Source organism: Emydura macquarii, unplaced genomic scaffold (assembly GCF_026122565.2).
Source record: "Emydura macquarii macquarii isolate MOO-44397 ecotype Brisbane River unplaced genomic scaffold, CSIRO-AGI_Emac_v2 contig_1876, whole genome shotgun sequence".
Taxonomy (NCBI): Eukaryota; Metazoa; Chordata; order Testudines; family Chelidae; genus Emydura; species Emydura macquarii.
The window spans coordinates 18,438,148-18,446,521 of record NW_027132013.1 but is presented as its reverse complement, the minus strand read 5'-3'; the positions used below and the strand labels follow the sequence as shown (position 1 = coordinate 18,446,521).

At 44.1% G+C, this 8,374-nt stretch overlaps 1 long non-coding RNA gene across 1 annotated transcript; it reads left to right on the top strand.

Moving 5' to 3' along the window:
- Positions 1-200: 200 nt before the first annotated feature.
- On the top strand, positions 201-8,069 carry LOC137159474 (uncharacterized). The gene is made up of 5 exons (XR_010921637.1): positions 201-375; positions 976-1,056; positions 2,734-2,876; positions 3,733-3,794; positions 7,795-8,069. It is a non-coding gene; the product is annotated as an uncharacterized lncRNA (long non-coding RNA).
- The last annotated feature ends 305 nt before the right edge of the window (positions 8,070-8,374 follow it).

The following is an 8,374-nucleotide window of genomic DNA, read 5'->3' as shown; positions in this document are numbered from 1 at the left end:
CACAATTTCAGGCTGTGTCTGGAAGCACAGCCTCCAGCAGAGCCAGTCTTTGCTCTGGGAACCTAATGAATGCAGCTGACCTGTAGTAGGTTGCCTGATTGGCTACATGGCCTGATTGACTGGAAGAGTCAGCAGACATTCTCTTAAGCCCAGCAGCAGTTCCCTAGCTGCTTGAAGGATTTATTCATGGCTGTGAGAATTCCTACACCTATTTATTCCTAGGGTTGGCTCACTCTAGGTAACCCAGTTCTGACTCTCAGTTCTGATTCCTGACTTTGGCTCTGATGCTTGGCCTGTGGCTCAGGCTCTAGTACCTGATTACTAAGTCCTGTTCTAACCATTTGGCATGACCATCCACATCCTAGTCACTGGCAGGTTGGTGTCTAGCTTGCCTCCAGTTGAATGCACACAATGTATATGTACAGCTGGTTTGCACTTGCAAAGAGCAGGTGCACACAGTATAAAAATACTAACTCCTCTGTGTACAAGTGACAATTTGTACTTGCAGCCTCTGCAAATTGTTTGTGCAGATGCAAATATCTTTATTCAATATGGGAGCAAGAACATATGGGGGTGTATGCATGTGCACATATAGCTCTGCAGTTGCACCCATGGAAGCTGCAGGATTTGGATTTAACCCTAGAGCCATTTTTATGCTGCACCTAGAACCATGATTTGTGTTACTGCTTTGTGGATATGACTGGCTTAGCTGGCTTCAAGTTACAAAGCTTGGTTTGTGTCAACCAACCAGCTCTTCTGCTATCACCAAACCTAGCAGTCTACCTAATTGTATTTTTTTAACAATACATTTGGGGCAGCTTTCCTAGAGTGCCCCAAGAGCTCTTATCTGCAGTAAGGACAATGGGCATTTTAGCAGGCTCCTTCTGCTACTGATCCTGGGATTTCTTACTTCAAATCCATAATCTTTTCTGCACAGTGGCCACCTGGTATCATGGATTCTTCCTTTCCCTGCAGGTTGTTTCCAGTATCTGGAGTTTGATGCTTGACAGAAGCAGAGCAGGGCAGAAAAAGTAACTGCTTCCAGAGCACTCTGAGGTGAGCCCTGAAAAAGAGATTGAGGTTTGTGCCTGACTCCACTGCCCGGCTAAACTGTGAGAAGGGCAGACTCAGGGCCTGGCCAAGTTCTCTCCACTCATGGGACAAAGTTGGGGTTGTCTGGACCAGTGTGCAATCAGTGAAGCCTTTACCAAATGGGGGTTTCGTGGTTTTCTATAGAAAGAGCTGTTGCCGTGCAACAGGAGGTTTAAAAATTTAAAAATAATGAACATTTTTAAATGGCACAAACTGGTCCAAAAAGCTGTGTTAAAGTGCAGCTATGCTGCTTGCTTGCAGCTGATCGGCCATCATTTTTTTGAGGCTGGCAAAAGCTACCAGTTTGCTATTGTACAGGGGGTGCTGGTGAAAGGAGATGGGGCTAGAATGTGTCAGTGGTCCCTTCTATGGTCTGGGACCAAGTGGTGCCAAAGTCTCCAATATCATTTGCATTGTATAAGCTGGGAACAAATGGTCATGCTGCTGACACCCCAACCAAATTACCTAAATAAATTCATTGGCTATATAACCATTTCCTAATAGATTCTGAATATTCTGCTGGTATTGGCCATACAATAGGTCATATGCAGTGACACTATTGAAGGGCCCTAATTTATCATCCTTTTTGGCAGAAAGGTGAAGGATTAGGTGGGTCGCAGTGAGAACTCTCTCTTGCCCCTTGGGAGTATTCCTCCAGGTTAAGATTGAGTCCCATTGTGGTGCTGCTGTGGGGGGTAAATTTGAGCAGTTGCTGCTTGTTCTCTGGATTTCCTATGGTACAGCTGTCACTCAGCTTCTTTCCTGGCACTTAAATTCACATTTAGTAATTAACACTCCGAAAATGTTAATATGTGAATTATACCATTTTCTTGACTTGCAAAGCCTTATCACTAACCACGCCAGAAGTGCTATGAACTTGCACATTATATCAAAGCTTCAGTCTACCAGTGGAGCAGTCAAGGTTTCCCACTGCTATAAACAGTGGCGTGCACACAAAAAAAAAACCCAAAAAACTTTCAAGTGGCCTTTGTTGTAGGTAAATTCATTCCAGACAAAGTCAATAAGAGGAATTTACAAAAATGTGTTTTAATCGGGCTCCGTATTTCAAAAGAATTGGCCAGTAACTCCAGAGCTATGGGTTTGCTCATGGTATAGACTCTTTAAAGCACTGGGAGGGGGAAAAATAGTGGTCTGAAAAAAGTGGGGGTTCTATGACTTTTTACAGAAATGAAAGCGACATCAATTCTGTCCCCAGCCCTGACAGTTCTGCCCCCTCAACCTCTCCTCTGCTCTTCCTATCGTTTCTAGGGCTTTTCATCCCCCTTTCTCAGGGAGGGGCTGCAGCGGGGTCCCCAGGGAGAGGCAGAGGTGCTCTGCTATTCCTGTTGCTCATAGGAGGGGAGAAGGGAGCTGTTGGGCTCTTTCTGCTTCTTCCACCCCTCCTGTGAGAATGGTGCGGGTTCATAAGAGGAGTGGGGAGAGTTCTGTCTGTCTCCTGCAGTAACCCTGGCTGGCTGCTTTTCTCCACTGCCCCACCTCTTTGGAAAAAGCTGTCAATTGGGGTTTTCCCTCAGTGAGGGTCAAAATGTGCTCCCCTCAGGGACTTGGACTAAATGTTACTTACTGGTTTGTGACCATTTTGAGCACTCTTTCCTAATATCCTTCTCCACAAATACACAGGGTGGGGGTGATCCAGCCTCTCCCACGGGGAACAATGCCTTTGCAATTACCCGGATGCCATGGAGGAGCATGGCTGAGACGGGTGAATGAAGGAGTGTTCAAAGTAATTAACACACACTGAGGACAACCTGACCCTATTTCAGGTAACCGGGAGTTCCTGGTAACGATATTAGACAAATAACACTGATTTGCTTTGGTAGGGTGTTGTGCAATGTAGAGTACCATAATTGTAGCCTCAATAGAATCATTTTATGATTGCAGTGAGGGATTGATTGAGGGAACTGAAGTCTGGAGAGAACAAATACTGCAAAGAATTGTTTTTAAAAATATGAAATGTGCAGAATATTGTGGAATTTAGGGCTGGAGCGTGAATCCGTGTAACATCACTCCGCTAACTGATCATCTCCAGGCATGCAAAATCACATATGAGAAATAACCACCTGGAGCAAAGATGGATGGTGGCACAGGATGTATTTCTTTAGTCTTATGCTTTGCCTCCATGGGTAGGTGTTTGATGGCTTCTGGGTGGGGAGGGGAGTATTTTGTGACTTGTTTGAAAACAAATGTATTGAAGGGGTGTATGTGCCCTGAGATTTCAGTGATCGGGGGATGGTGAGTGTTCTCAGTTGCCTCTGAGGGGTCCTCAGTACTTTTGCAGAGTTGGATCCCAGGTGCATCTTGGGCCTGATCTTCACCACTGTAGTTAATGGGCATTTTGTCATTGATTTTTTTGACTACTGCAAGGTAGTAGTGGGCCTTAAATTTACAAAGCAAACCAAGATCAGGAGCTACAATAAAATAGAGCACAGATGTTTAAGTGTTACTTACTTAATTAGCCTTGTTAAAGCTATAGATATAAAACGTAAGTACGAAAATAATCTTCGGGGGCAAAAAACAAATCCAAAAGCAGACGTAACTAAGCATCTGAAGTATGAATAAGTGTCTATGCGCTAGAAGCAGGCTTCCCTCTGATTATATTTATTTTTCTCTCCTGAGGAGGCAGCTTATCAATCACTCCTGATTATTCATCCTCTGAGATATAAGTCTCCTCACGAGTGAAGGTAAATATTAAAAACACTATTTTATTCCAACACAAGTATTTTGTCTGGCAGACATTGCTGATTCAGGAAATAGTGTACAACATACAGGCCTTACGCAAAACCTACTCCACTCCTTTTTAATGCATCAGTTCCCTGGGTCCCAGTCTTGCAGAGCACCAAGCAACTCTGGAGGGGGCTAAATATCCTCATCTCTCATTCAAGTCCCTGGTGTCCACTTGGGGGTCAGAAGTAGACACCCTACATTTGGCCCTCTGTTAGTCAGCAGGTAGAAAAACGCAGAGTTCAGCTGCCTGAAGCAAATAGTTTGTGGCTATCCCCTGCTCTCATTTAGTTTGACTTCCTGTCATGACAGGTGTGTGTGTGTGTGGGGGGGGGGATCCGTCAATAATCAGAGATCAGTCCTGGCATGATTCCAACACCGATGTAAAAGGACAAAAGATGATCCTGAAGCTTAGGCTGACAGATGGTTGAAAGTTACGACCGTTAAAAGTTGTCACAGTTCTGCTGCCTGACCTAGATGGTCTCTGAAAAGAGGTGGCGAGCGCAGGGCTGATTCTCTGGCAAAAGGTTCACTGGGTGTTCTGGTTCTCAAATGCTTCTGTGTAAAGTTTTCACATCCCCTGTGCTCAGCTGTGGAGTGCTGATGACACCTTTCACCTCATGATCATTCTGGTTCCTAGTAAAGGGCCAGAAAGTGGCCCCTGCAGTGTCCCCACCCTTTCCTTGTGCCTCTCACACAGGGATCAGGAATAATGGTCATCTTGCTCCTCTCCTGAAGGCAGGACTGCCCCCAGTTGGTATCCATGTGGATATGAGCCAGCCAAAAAAGGTGGGAAGAAATTGGGTCTAAGGCCTCTCCCCTTCCACACTGGGTGAAGCATGTTACAGTTCTTAGGTGAGTGCATCAGTGGGTGCATTCTCCCCGCACACCTGGGATCTCTGGAAGGGGTTATGCCTCCACCCATCTTTGGGAGCTGTTATCAGGACTCCTTCCGGTGCACAGGCCTTTTAGGGTTCCCTTACAGCTAACTATCAGCCATGGGGCGGGTGGGTTGCCCCCACAAAGACTAGAGGTGCTGTGAGGCATTGCTATGTCTAACCCCAGGCATATGCCAGAGCCTAGGGGCTGAATCTGTTATGCTAACTCTGGCTGAGGGAGGATTTGGGCACTATGGAAACCTTATGTGGCCCCCTCAGGATAAATACACGCAGACCTCCATTACTGCTGAGTACTGCTAGGCTACCTAGTTCTGCCTGACTTCCACCCTATGTATGCACCAGGGCCAGGAGTGGCCGCTAAGCTAGTAAAGTATCACTTAAGAAAAGGCCACCTGACAATTCATGAAAGGGAGGGACACGACTCCAAATTAGAACCATACATGTAGACTCACGCAGGATGCAGTCATTGACCCTCTAGCCTTCAGTGTTTGTCACCAAAAGTGGCTCTCTGGAATGGGATCACTACCAGAGATGCTTTGGTTTCTTCTTTTTGACCTAACTGTACTTTTGTTGTCGGAGGCCTTTGTTGCTGCTGTGGAGATGTGATAATCTTAGCCAGGGGGATGAACTGTGTTACCTATCTATTTTTAGGTACTTATATGGCCCCTATCACTGTAGTATCTGAGTGCCTCACAATCTTTAATGCATTTATCCTCCAAACACCCCTAGGAGGAAGGGAAGTGCCATTATTCAAATCTTACAGATAGGAGTAGCTGAAGTCCAGAGACAGTAAGGGCTTAGATTATTATAGATATTTTGGAATTTAAATACCTCTTACAAATTTGGCATGAAATGACTTGCCCAAGTGTCTGCAGCATAGCACAGAGTTGAACTCAGGGCTCTCAAATCTCAGGTTCGCACCCTACTTACTGGGCCATCTTTCCTCTCTACATGCATCGTGTATTGATGAATTATGTATTACTAGAGCTGGTCAGGAATTTTTTCAACAAAATATTTTGTCAGAAAATGCTGATTTATTACAATCGAACCTTTTTCATGGGAAAGGGTGAGAAGAATTTTTTGACATGAAAACAATTTTGAAAGGGTTAAAATAGTTTGACATTTTCAAAACAAAAAAAGTTCTAGTTTGCAGTGACTTCTTTTGAAATTAATCTAATTATAATACCTTGAACATCAAAGTTGAGCTGAAATATTTTTAAAATTACCAAACAAAATGTTTCGGTTGATCTGAACTGAGCCTTTGTCAAGTTTTTGGTTTGCAAAAATTTGAGAGTTTGGTTTGGTTTTTTTGGTCCCAATTCAGCATCAGAATTTTTCAAAAGCTTGAAAATTTTCATGGGATGGAAACTGTTTCCTGCCCAGCTTTCTATATTGTGTGTTACCTTAATTAAAACTGCAGTAGGTTTACCCTTGAAAGGGCTCAGGAGGTTCCGTCTCCCTGATTACAGCATCTAGTACCCGCAAGGCATATTACCAAAATGGTATAAATTGCTTATGACCATGTCTCAGAAAGTATGTAAGTTGCACCTAAGTAAGGTACTACTTAATCATTTCAGGAGAGCAAAGGAAGGAGGCGTAATACAATGCCCACAGTGTACTCGCTTTTTCTAGTGAACTGTGAAAAAAGTCTTCCAAACTCAGATGGGTAGGTTAAATCCCACACTCAGGATACTGCAAAAAACATCATCACTGCAAAAAACAAAACACAAACAAACCAGACACTGCTGAGAGTCTCAGAACTCAGGTCAACTGACTCAGGCTTGCAGGGCTTGTATTAAGGGGGTAAAAATAGCAGACCATAGACGGTCCTGCTCGGGCTGTAGCCCAGGCTTTGAGCCCTATCCTCCTCGATGGGTTTCCGAACCTGGTCTCCAGCCGGAGAAGGAACATATACACTGCTATCTTTAGCTCCAAAGGTGACCCTGAATCAGGTGACCCAAGCTCTGAGACTCGCTGACACATTTTTGTGTTTTGCAGTGTAAATGTACCCTGTTTTATTCCTTCCAGGAGAAGTGGATTTAAAAAAAGCAAGAGGGGCGGGGGAGGCAAGTTAAATCTGCTCATAGCTGGCCTTATTTTCACCTTTGCCACTCTGCATAAGCCTGCAACAGATACTGATGCCAGGATCCAGTTTTTGGGAAGCCGTAGTTGTAAGACTGATCGCTGCTATCCTACTGACTATGCAAGTGGAATCTGTATCCCAGGGCTGGTGGACATCTGAAGGCTAAGGCTATGTCTATGCCACAGAAAGAGGGGAGCAGGCGTCCAGCCCTGACCAACACAACTATACTGCTATAAATTGTAAGCATAGACCAGGCCCTAGGTATTTTCTTTACAGATTCATCTTGGAATGAATTGGGCATGATATTACTATGGTCCCTGCTTAGCTTACTTGATTACTGAATTGTTTTGAATGTAACTGTACACTGTATTTCCAATGACAAGAGCATTAGTGGGGCAAACAGCTTCAAGAACTGATAGGTATGTACCAGTACATCAGAAATAATACCTGATAGAAGGCAGCACTGTTACACATGATGGTGTTTGTTCCAAGTCAGCTGTGATTTTCCTAGTCACCTCTGATTTCTCACTTCAGTTATCAGGATTTAGTAATTTATTCCATAGGCACTCATCTTACACACTTGTCCTGTCTACCTGCTCCAGCTGAAGCTACCTAGCTACTGTGTATAATAGAGACATTTCCCATGGGAGCTGATAGTGCTGGTTACATGTGATCTCCTGTGTTTTGGCTCCTTAAGCCCTAAAGGGGAGGGTGCTTAGGAAGCATTTGGATAAACCTTCTCTCTCCTTTCCGTGGAACAACCCAGCTCACTGAACCAGCACCCTCTGTTGCTGCTCATGTTGCAGATTTCTGTCAATTTGATTGGACAATCAAGTGCAGTTGACATGTTCCTATATAAGAAATTTTTGAAGCATCATGTTTCCTTGCACATATTATTTGGAATAATAATAAAAAAATATATTGGATTTCCATTCCCTTATTCCATTCATGATTGGAGCTGAACTTTTCCTTTGCCAGTGGTTAGGGTGGAGGCAGCAGCAGAAAGGAGTGGGAACAAGGCTTCATCTGCATTGGGAATTTGCCACCGATTTCAGCAATTGAGGCTCAGCCACTGATACAGCTGCACTGGTCCAGACTCCAAGTGTACACAAGGAGTGTCCATTTATGAAATCATGAGCTTACCTCAGCTTGAAATTCACTTCAGTTCACTGCTGCAAACTGAGGCTTTCTGTGGCTACACTTGGCATAAATGTAATTGTATTGATGCAACTCTGTCTGTGGCTGGCCCTTGTTTGGGCACATTTCCAATATTGGGGGTGGGTGGGTGGGTGTGTGTGTGTAAAATTGAGTGTTTCCAGAGTCAGGAGTTTGTCTCTCTCCTCTGACACCATGTATAACAGATGTAATTAAAAAAAAGCTTTTAAAGGTGGAATAGTTTAAGAAAGTAACTGACCTATATCTGATTCTATTTAGGCACAAAATAACACCAGTCAATTTAACAAAATCAAATGCCATTAGCATAGCAACAGCTGAAGAGCCTATTTATTCTGTGCCCTGGATACAAAGTATGGCTAAGCTCTCTTGTATTTATGTCCGC